At 45.5% G+C, this 12142-nt stretch overlaps 1 protein-coding gene across 1 annotated transcript in view; it reads left to right on the forward strand.

Annotated features, from left to right (window-relative positions):
• Positions 1-12142, forward strand: part of LOC126257510 (myosin-I heavy chain) — an 829484-nt gene that overhangs the window by 394723 nt on the left and 422619 nt on the right. The window lies entirely within an intron of this gene.

The raw sequence follows: 12142 nt of genomic DNA on the forward strand, positions 1-12142 counted from the left end.
AGGTTGCTCTACCGATCAACAGAATGAAATTTCTGTCCAAAATAACAATTTGATTTATTGTGAATAAACTCAAAATAATAAACAAAACACATGAAACATTTACAATACATCAAATTGGATACTCAAATAAATGCCGTGAAGGTGAAGTTGTCCATAAACTAGATTGTGTGTGTGGAGCCAATTCCTTGAAACTCAAATCTTAAGAGAAACACCCAGCCAACCCAACATTGATTGCTGCTACAGTAGTGAGAACTGAGACGATGAACACCCAAGACAGAACCATGTTAGAAAAGACGGGAACAGGCGCGCTCTGCTGAGCTCTGATTATCACCTAGCAAAATTTCCTAATCTGCCGGTGCTGCGGACATACATTACCAAGTTGTCTTCTTAACTGCAAGGACACGATCTGGCATACCGGAGGCGATGGCTGGTTGCTTCGATGTTCCTCGTGGTCATGATAATGTCGCGAGTATAGCCCGAAACAAATTATCCTGGTCTGGTTGTTCCAGACTAAAGACTTCCTAGCAACACAAATGCGCCTCTGAGGGAGATGAAGGAGGCTCGCTACACAATCACTGACGGTACAGTGATTGATTTTAACAAGCGAAGTCACACAGTAACTCCGATACAGTCAACTTTAGCCGAAACTGCTCAAGACGGACAACATAGGCCGCTTGTACGCAGAACGCTCAATTGCCAACTGTACTCGGAAAGTTACGTTGAAGTCGAAACTTCAGCAACTTCGTCAAACAGTTACAATTAAATGAAAGTATATTAGACAGACAACAGAAGGCAGGCTGTCCAGAGCAGCGAGAGCTCAGTCTTGTAACCTACCCCGACCGAAAGGCGAGAGCCGACCCTTCAAGAGCACACGTACAGGCCAAACACAGAACATTCCTGCCCCCACGACAGTGGTCGTGGTTAAACGTTCCAATCAGCAACTTGAAAACCGGCGGAAAAATCCACTCTATTGCCGAAGCACTTCTATTCCACCAATGGAGATACTTGGCGCCAATTTGTGCGCCGATTTGCTATGTCACGCAGCTATCCCATGAGCAAGCCAATTACAGTTATGATTTTGCATAAAACGCGGGAATTTGCCCACCAAGACTGCCTGGGATCACAAGTCATTCTCACGCCTCGCTGGTAGCCCGTCAAAAAGTGTTTTCACAAAGTTTCTGCGAAGTAAAGGAATCTCTAGCCCCAGCCCTCCTTCAGGCCCCTATGGACGTGTCGCCCCCGCTGATATGACGATGTCGGCGTCTGGAAAGCATCCACTCGACTCCCTCACACCCGTCGGCATAACCCTTTCAAGATCAGCAGAACCTGCCTGTCACCGGACCACCCGGGTGACAAGAGACGCTGTGTGGGAAGTCCGCGTGTGAAGCAATAAGCCGGCCGAAGTGGCCGTGCGGTTAAAGGCGCTGCAGTCTTGAACCGCAAGACCGCTACGGTCGCAGGTTCGAATCCTGCCTCGGGCATGGATGTTTGTGATGTCCTTAGGTTAGTTAGGTTTAACTAGTTCTAAGTTCTAGGGGACTAATGACCTCAGCAGTTGAGTCCCATAGTGCTCAGAGCCATTTGAACCATTTTTTTGTGAAGCAATAACAACTTTTCACCACATGCAATTAGACAGGAAAATATTCATATCGTCTGAGTTCTCAATACTAGCCTTGTAATGACGATACTCGGCCGTACTTCCCCAAATCGAATTACTCAGAGTAAGATATAAATATGTGAGGGGGCAAGTAACTGTGTGCATCTAAAGCCACACCGCTCGGTATGTGCACAATGTTGTTAGACCCGTTCTCTTTCCGTTCTTGCAACAGGGAGGTGCTACACTGTTCCAACAGGATAATGCTCGCCCACACACTGCCGTGAAACTTAACGTGCTCTGCGAGACGTACAGCATCTTTCATGGCCAGCACAATCTCCGGACTTGTCTCCAGTGTAAATGATATCATTTCATGTACTCCATATGCACTGTTGCAACAATAAATATATAGTGAATTGAAAAGCTCTAAAATATTTTTTTTAGCAGTGCATTTGGGCAGCGGTTGAAACGAAGCAACCAATATCCCCGTGTTTTGGTAGCTCTATGGGATCTTATTCTCAGTCAGTAGCTTCAGCCGGATGGGAAACTTGTGAACTCCTTCCTCGCCAATGTCTCCTGAGGGTGACTAATTTCTTGTTTATCCTGTGTGCACGGCCGATATGGAGTTCGCCAAAGTTATTCAGGCGAGAAGCGGCTGGTGCGATGACCGAGTTGAGCGGCCAGTGGCGGGGTGTGGCTGGTGCGTGGCCAGCACGCTCTTGCGTGACGCCGCGTTAAGGCGCGGACCACCGGCGCACGCACGGCGCCCCGCGTGTGGCAGGCCGGCCGGCCCGAGTGGCACGCGCCCAACTTCCTGGCCCTCGCATTGCAATGCGCTGCAGCTGCAGCCGCTTCCGCGAAGCTTCCTCACTCACCCCCGGAGCCTTTGCATAAGCGCGCTCTGCAATTCCCCTCTCCGTCTACATAAGGAAAACAACAGCCCTGCGGGCCAAAGTTCTCTCATAATTCCAGAGAAAGACAACACAACACTTCGTCGTTATGATCGTGCCGCCAGTTGCATTTGCATCAGTACATCTACTCTATATTTTTTTTTTCTCCTCGTGAAGTCATGTCTGGTTTAACAGTGTACTCCCGGGTGCTCAGCCGAGTTGTTGTTTCCATTTTTTGCGCGATATTTCGACAACGGACCCGGGAACTGCGAGCTATGTTGGACTGGAGTCCAGGCAGCGAGTATTCATAACAGCAAAACTCGCAGTATTTGAAGAAGACGACTGAGTCGGTCCTCAAAAAAATGTTCAAATGTGTGTGAAATCTTATGGGACTTAACTGCTAAGGTCATCAGTCCCTAAGCGTACACACTACTTAACCTAAATTATTCTAAGGACGAACACACACACACATGCCCGAGGGAGGGCGCGAACCTTCGCCGGGATCAGCCGCACAGTCCATGACTGCAGCGCCCTAGACCGCTCGGCTAATCCCGCCCGGCTTAGGCGCTCCAGTCTGGAACCGCGCTGCTCCTGTGGTCGCAGGGTCGCAGGTTCGAATCCTGCCTCAGGCGTGGCTGTGTGTGATGTCCTTAGGTTAGTTAGGTTTAAGAAGTTCTAAGTCTAGGGAACTGATAAGCTCAAATCCCATATTGGTTGGAGCCATTTCCGTAAACAAAATGTAACAAATTATTACGTCTCCGCGCCAGGAGGTTCAGTTCATGGCTACTGTGGACGCCACAGCCGGTTATTGGGTCCTGGGACAGAGGGCTTTTGTTCAGCTTGGAAGATGATGGGTTGGTCTGTCCGTAATCCTAAGTGCATTGTGCCCCTGGTCGGGGCATCCTATGTTAGCGTGACGTAAGTGCTTTCCAGCTACTGTTCGACGTAAGCTATTGCAGGGAGCAGAAGTTTGCAGCACTCGGGTGTCGTTGGTCCTGAGGAACAAAGGTTATATTTTAGGTGTTTCATATATGAAATTACAAACAACGGTGTCCTCTACCGCGCACACTATTTAACATCTATGTAAATAACGTTGTCAATAAATGACAAAACAAGATGGATGATTCCAACCATCGAGATGTACAGTATTTAAACCACGACTTTTTCCGATGGCCAGGTTATACTGGAGGATACGGAAGACAAATTACAGTGAACTGCATGGTCCTTACATATAACGGGAAAACAATATGTTTTCATCATATCAACAAACAAAACTAAAGATATGGCCCTTTGTGGAAAAGTGAGAACAAAGTGTTGGAACGAGTCCATGCCCGAGGGAGGAGTCGGTCCTCGAAATATTGTTCAAAAAATGGAAACGACATTTCGGTAAACCATCAGGAAGTATCCCTTTCACCAGTTACGCCGAGAAACCCTGAGAGATCTCATCTCTGGGTTGATTCTTCGACGGGCAAAGTTTGAAATGATTTTATATTTATGAAGAGAAACGGTTTTCTTGCAGCACCCGAATAGCTGCGCACTCTACCGCGCCATTTCCGGGATTGTTCGAGATGCGGCGCCTCGGAATCCAACCTGCCCGGCGGGTTAATGACGAAGGCCAACTGAATGTGGTTTTCAGGCCGTCTCCTACATCCGACTAGCTGAATTCCAGGCTGTTACCTGGGTCCTACCTCACCTACACGATTCGCAAACACTACGAACAAGTTCTCGCACTTTTACATTGCAAAAACCTAGACGTAGAAAGATGGGGTACATAAATACCGTCCCGGGAGAGGAAGGTCTAGCGATGGTCAGGCCTCTGGCCACTGTCTATCACAAACACTGCCAAATCCAGAATCACACGACGACGTTGATTTTTGAACATGCCAGTTATGTTGTTCCTAATTTGTGTTACGTGTTTTCGTAAGCAAAGTAAGCAAGCCACAGCTTAAAAGATTTTGGCGGTCTGCAGATAACCCCACGTCGAAGGTCACCAACAGCTGAGCCTCATAATGGTATACTTTTCTCTTACTAGCAATTAATTGGAAATAATTACCCTAAGACCTCCAACAGGAATAACTTTTCCGTGAAAAGAACTGAAACTCACGAAAAAAATGCACTTTTTTCCCTATGTGAGATCTCCGGTTAATACTTTCCTATTCATTAGTCGTAAGATAATGCTCAACTGTTAGATGCCTTTCGGCGTTGAGCTGTCTTAATAGTGGCATAGCTATTTCAGTTTTTTCGTCTGCTCTGATGCTGTCGTCCCTATACCTTCTGTTTCTTTTTGTACTTCAGTGAAATGAAATGAAATATGCGTATTACTGTGGCCTCCCGTCGGTAGACCGGTCGGCTGGTGCAAGTCTTTTTAGTGGATGCCACTTTGTCGACTTGCGTATCGATGAGGATGAAATGAGGAGGAAAACAAAACACAATACCCAGTCCACGAGCGGAGAAAATCTCCGACTCGGCCGGGAATCGAACCCCTGGGCCTCTTGCGTGACACTCTGCCGCACTGACCACTCAGTATAGAGGCGGACTTCGTAGTATGTTAAATGTAACATTCTTTGTGATGTGACGAATCTGTTGTATTACTTGCCTCTCCGTTCTGTTTTCCCCCTCTGCTGCTTCTTCCAGTATCAAGTTAAATTTGTCAAGATGAATAGGCAAATGTCTCAATAACCCTCCTGCGCCGGCCGAAGTGGCCGAGCGGTTCTAGGCGCTAGTCTAGTTTAAGTAGTTCTGTGTTCTAGGGGACTGATGACCTTAGAAGTCCCATAGTGCTCAGAGCCATTTGAACCCTTAACCCTCCTGCTCTTGTTATAAACCGTTGCTTCAAGATATTGATGAAGTTTTTCAAACATCTTATCCGTAGTTCCTAAATCTGTCAAATCTGGGTTCTTCATTGGACACAGATCCATAGTTTTTTTTTTTCGACAACTAAGCGTCACGTCACCACTGGAACCTCGACCCGTGCCGGACGAGAGAAATGCTCTACCGAGAGCGATGGAATCAGGCTTCACGGACCGAACGGTTGGTATGTTGGACTAGTCAGCTTGAGTGATTTTTTTTCTCACATCTGTGTGAATTCAGAGCTGAATTCCCGTCTCCGCCTTGAAATTACAAACATAAACAGTTAGGATAAGTATTATCTACAGATGAAAGTTTACACTATCGAAGGAAAGGTGGCTCGCACAACCTTCCCCACCTTTGAAGCAACAAGAAGCTGAGGTGACCGTAGAACGAAATACAGCTGGCAAATCGTGGATGGGTTGCCGTCCGTCATTAAGTGCTACAAACGCTGAAGATCTAGGATCGATAATACTACACGCATAGCAATACAAGTTATGCCGGGCTGTTTGAAAAGAATGTGGAAACCCTTTAAAAAAGGATAATGAGATCGACAGTTGAAATTTGCTTCTGTGGTAGGTTTACATTGGCCCGGTGTAGTGCAATTTTGTCACAAAGTTCTCTTGATCATCATGGGGCTGAATGAGTACTTCAAGCGTGTTTTGCTAAGGAAGAGAGCACTGTTGACAACACTTGTGTAAAGTGTAACAAAAATGTTTCGTATGGTATGCGGAAGTTTCGCATGGGATGCCTTCCATAGAGCTTTGGCACAGACCGACAAGCCAGAGTTGCGCGACCTGGTGTCCAACCCATCTCCTGAAAAAAATTTCACCTTATTCGTTTGGCGACTCATTCGATAAACAAAAATCCGCTAACTGTACAAGGTCGTTTCCCCACCGCAACTTAGTTTATTGCCTGGGATAATACGTAGATACGGCCACGCAAATTTATGTTCGCCATGTACTGTTCCTTTAGTACTCCGCCCTCTTCTCCCTGAAGACTGCTATTCTGAAGCGGTAAGCTTAACTATACTCACGAGTAAGTCTGAAGTACCTGATTGTTCTCCTCACAACGTTAATATTGTTTTGAAATATGCTGCCACTGACTTAAAGAGCGACTTACGCAATGAGTCATCCTGGAGCAGCCAAGCTCAAGACTACTGTTGGCGTTACGGTACTACATGACGCAAGTGGTGCAGTGATGACATAGAAAAGTTACGGTGGTCACTAAAAGTCAAAGTCGCATACGCATATCGATTCGGACAAGTTTTCAGTAATATATTTTATGTAGAAGAAATTTCTTTCTGGCACTCTTGGTTTTTCAGTTTTCTAATTAGCTAAACTGAGTAAAGATCTGGCTTAGTTAATTCATATTTCTAATTAAATGGTATTTATTTTGGACCAGTCTCTCGTCTGTAGTGCGACAAGAGGAGCAGAGGCAGGACTGGCACCATTCGGTTGATTGTTATAGTTTTAAGAAGTTACTGACTAATCTCCTTTTTAGGATCGCAGAACCCCCAAACATTTCGTTTCCTAATAAATATCTTTATCTTTTATATAGAGCACGTTTCCTTGCAGTATTTAGAAAGAAATATGTCCAAACTTCACACATATTTCCTAGTTTCGTTATCGAACGAGCTGGTGCAAGTTTTAAAGCCCTGGACTCGCATATGGGAGAAGCAGGATTCAAATGCCCTTTCCGCCATCTCGATGTAGGTCTTCCATACTTCTCGTGAATATGTTAAGGTGAGTACCAGGATTATTCATTTGAAGAGAGCACTGAAAATTTCCTTCTTCACTCTTACTCCTATTCGATTTTGTGACCCTTCTGTAATGACTTCGTCGACGGAACACTAAAATTTAATCGTCTTTCTAGTTTTATTTCTCGTGCTCTATCACTGTAGCATTGCGTAACAACGGATCTTAAAAAAGGACAAACGTCTCTCGGGAGCTCCTGCCTACATTATTATCATCGTCGTGCCTATGTTTCTATCCAAGTATTATTTATCGCAGAAAATCGCTCGATGGAGTTTACAATCTGTTTCTTTTTATCATACGCGTTATATGGCTTAGATTGTCATATAAATAGCGACAGTCCCCGCGATGAACTAATGTTACTTTGTTACGGAAAGCTTTCGATACAGTTCCACACTCTTAGATACATCAAAATATGTGCATACGGAGCATCGGCCAGCTATGCAAATGGTTGAAAATATACTAGCAAGTACAACGCAGTATATAGCTCTCAATGGGGATACGTCGTTACAAGTGAATGTATCCCTGTGCGTAGAATGAGCAAATAAAACTAGCTGACTAAGTTTCTCTTGTCGCTCACCTGGTAATCGAATAGGGAGAGAAGTCCTCTGCAATAGAGTGTATAGTGACGTATGGGGTGTAGATAAACCTACACTGTAAACCACGCAGCAATGAGGCTGTTTAAAAGTCGCCATTGCAAGTCTGCACTTTATGTAACACAGATCAGGAATACAAGAGTCTGCACCCTCGGAGATGCTGTTCTGAGCTGCTCTTGGTTCACGACGAGGGCACTTTGCAAAGGCGTTCAGTACTTCTGCCAACATTTCGCTCTGATCTTATAACTGCCACTCGCTGCACACTTTTTCTTTTAGACTGCGCTCGTACTATTGGCTACGCTGAACTTTGGTAAAAAATTGAAACTTGTCAAGAACGTTCGAAGAGTCTTTGCGTAATATAACAGCTTCCCCGCATCTCACGATATTATTGAACTCTGCACCGCCATGATTCCAAGGGACACACTGAAATAAACTTAGTAGATGTTACTAGTGACTGACTACACTCAGGTTGGTAGAGGAAAACTCGGACTTCTTTAAAATAGAGATGATCCGATATTACAAAATTATGGAGAACTAAAAAATTATGTTTACAGCTTTTAACCGGTAAGAATAGAGCGAGCTTATATTTTCACGGACATAGAACTTCATCTTAGGGTTCTGAATTGCAAACCTCATACGGTTGAACACGTAAATTGTTGATGGCGACCCATCTACTTGATGAGACATTTGGTAAACGATTTGGTGCTTCTCGAGAGGAGCATGATCTGTGCTGGCATCAGTAGTTTCTCAGTTTGATCTGTGGCGCTTTGTGTAACACACTGGACTCAGGTTCTGGAAAAGCGAAAATTCCCTCCCGATACATTGGTACAGAATTTTACGTGTACTACCGCCATAAAATATTGAGATTGTTCTTGCGCCACCTCCTTGAGAAATTCATTTCCGCCCAAATAAGATAGTGATTCGTTTTTAACAAGTTCGATGTCGATGTAATGTTAACTCTGCCATTATGCCCATCCCTCTCCCTTTCCACCACCACCACCACCACCACCACCACCACCACCACTACCACTACCACCACCACCTACAACAACGGCGACAAAGACTTGCACGTTCTTACTATATGTCTCTTTCGGTGACACTACAATCTACTGTATGACATGAATATCATAAGTCGTTACTTGTCAACAAGGACACCAATGCTCGCAAAAATGGAAAACTTTCCAATTGGACAAGTGAAGAACCATTTGGGGCCGTCCATCCATTATATCCTGAGGATGCTTAACGTGATATTTAGCTTAATGCGATATTTAGCTTCATGATGTTTAACATACAAGGTCCCAAACCGAAAGTGGTGGCGCAGAGGTTTAGATGCTGGACTCTTGTTAGGGAGGATCGGGGTCCAACTCAAGATTTTGGCCCTGCCCTAGAATGAACTTCGTACCGCGACTGTGAAGTATGAAGGCGGTTGCTATACGAAAGGCAGGTAAAGCATCCTCATACTGGATAGTGATTGAGGACATTTCAAAATAACTGTTTATGAATAAAACCAAAACTCAACTACAATGTCCTTGGATGAATATCCACAAAACCGCATACAAAAGAAATGTCTTCCGTGTGACGTTGTCTGTGATGTGCCTACACGATAAACCCTAGAGTGGTAGCAGGCGCCGCGCGGGATTAGCCGAACGGTCTCAGGCGCAGCAGTCATGGACAGCTTAGGGACTGATGACCTTAGCAGTTAAGTCCCACAAGATTTCACACACATTTGAACTTTTTGGCAGGCGGCGGCGTGAAGGCCTGAGATGTTACCGGGCCCGTGCTGCCGGCGTATGACGGCTGATTTGCTCTTGGTAAAGACCAAGGCGAAATGGGCCGGGTCTGCCTGCGCAGAGTGCTGAAACGAAATGGCTGGTACTGCCAACTTGCAGCGCTCAAACTGAACTGCTGGTACTGCCAACTTGAGGCGTAGGGCGTAACTCACTTCGCAAGGCGCGGCGGTGGCCTAAATAGTCGGTGCGGATGGATGGATATCCACGTGGCACAGTGAGGGAACGTGATCTGGCGTAGCAAAATAATGCGGACCCGACAGCGCTCCCTGCTGCGACAGGCACGCTACCCGTCGGCAAGGTTGGCGCCCACAGACGCTGTAGAGGCGACGCATAACTCCATGGTAAACATTAAACAGACCAGAACAACAAGCAAATATCTCGATATTGATGAAACCCGAATACTTATGTCCTCCTAGGGGAGAGAGGGAGGGGGAGGCGGGGTGTGGGGGCGGCGCGCTGCCCGTACGCCCTACCCCGAGTGCGGAGGAAACGACTACCAGGCAGGACAAATTTTCTTCCCTATTCGTGTCCAATAGAGCTAGTGCTCAGTCTCTGTTTTCATCGAAGAGCCGTTTAAATTAAAACTTCTTCCAATATTTTTCTGCTCTCAAGCGAGTCCGAAGTCGCTCAGTTTGGATCCCTCTTGAGCTGCCAGCGTGACGCTCGTAAAATTCACAATTTCCGACGATTGTCGCTTTTCCTTTTACTACTTGGTTGAAATGTCTTGAATTGAGGCCATTCACATGAAGAGTCGTAGCGCGCAGAGGGCTGAGTGTGCAGCAGCGTGGGCGGAGAGCGCGAGACGGGCTCTGGCCGTGATGAGCGCGGCGCGGCCCGGCTGTCGCTAAGTGGCCGCTGCTAGCCTAACTCCGCTTTTCCTGCCGGACTCCACACCGCACGCATCGCCAGAGCCAGAGTCCCAAGCGGACCCGTAGCGTCCCGTGTCGCGAGCTACTGCCTGTCGAGACGGCTTGTCAAGGCAGGGCGGTGTACCGAAACTACTCATCGGGAAATTCGGCAGTTCTAACGTTGAGTGAGCTGCTCATCACTGCTTGCGCATGCATATAGCAGCGAGGTCATGTAACTGTGCTAATCCTTTTGGGCGAGACACATTCAAGTGGAAAGTAAAGATGGATTTGTCGAAACAAACTTAAGATACTAACCAAAGCGCTCAGTTTTTCCAAAATTAAATTAAATTGCCACAACTCTTACACCAGTGACCTGAAAAGGCATCAAGGGAGACTAGGTCTTAAAGTTCCCCTCGATGTCTATCCAGATTTAAGTTTTCCGTGATTTCCCAAAATCGCTTAATGCTAACGGCAGGATGGTTCCTTTGAAAGGGCACAACCGATTTCCTTCCCCGTCCTTCCTTAATCCGAGCTTGTACTCCGACTCTAATGACCTTGCTGTCGACGGGACATAAACTAATCTCCTCCTCCTCCTTAATCCGACTATTCACCGAGAACAAGTTCCACTTAACCTATAAGCTAGTTCCTTGAGGGAAATCTCAGAAATGTGAAGTCCCGGAATACGCATTCAAAAGAGTGATGGTCCACTCACATCAAATCACCGCAATTTCTACGGAAACAATACTGTATATTTGCTCTGTAGTATGTATCGCCAAGCTAGTTTCTTCGACCAACATCCCTCGGAGCTCGATACTAGTCTGCATTCGAAAATCGCAGTTCCAGATATAAAAGTACGCGCCACTGAAAGGAACTATAACTGTTACCTAACAATAAATCTTCGCATTTGAAATGTAGCTATGCTTATCCATGTGGATCACAAATTAGGGCTTAAGACAAAAGGGGAAAATTCCGTAAATGAACACCATGTGTTGCTTCACGTTGAGACTGCACTTTACACCCTCCACGTTGGTTCACGACGAACTCGTCAAATTCCCTAGCTCCAGGTATTCCTGCCACAAAACACGCACAGCTCTTACACACAAAAACATCTTTCAAGTGCGAGTAGTAAACTTAGCGAATAACTCATCATGTTAACACAAACGTGCAACTTCTGATGCTGTGTTTGTCAAAACAGAAATAAATGGCAGATGAACAACCACAGCCGAAGAACAAAATTAGAAGAAACCTGCCGTTTTATCAAAGCTGAAAGTGCAGGAAACATAGGAAAGTATATAAGCTCCGAAATTCGGATAAAGAAGAATAAAAGATACTAGAAATGAAACTTCATAATAAAAAACCATTAGATATTTGCGGGTGTCATAATTATGTGCAAATTACGGCGACATATTATAAATATTGGAAAACTGAAAGAAGAAATTGGGTCAACATTCCCAAACTGTTAGTCAATAAACAACGCTCGCCTGTCCAATACCGGTAACTTAGTTCTCAGGAGAACGAATTTAAAAAAGCCTATGTAAATGCAATTTATTCGGTAGTACCTACTCATTTCATTTGCTCTTTCATTTGTGTAGTTTCCAACGGAGCAAGATTTCGCCTCGAGAAGTCTGAGTCAGCCGTAGCAACGAACAAACTGCGCGTCTCAGGATAAGAAATAATTTATTGTAAGACACAATTTTACCTGCAGCGCTGGTTTTTAATTCAAGAGAATTGTTTGTACGTAACGCCTGCCAATTTTGACTACTTTGTCATTTTCAGGGGAACCATCTTTCCCAAGAGTGTCCAATCTAACATGCTAATAGTAC

This window comes from Schistocerca nitens, chromosome 1 (genome assembly GCF_023898315.1).
Source record: "Schistocerca nitens isolate TAMUIC-IGC-003100 chromosome 1, iqSchNite1.1, whole genome shotgun sequence".
NCBI classification, from domain to species: domain Eukaryota; kingdom Metazoa; phylum Arthropoda; class Insecta; order Orthoptera; family Acrididae; genus Schistocerca; species Schistocerca nitens.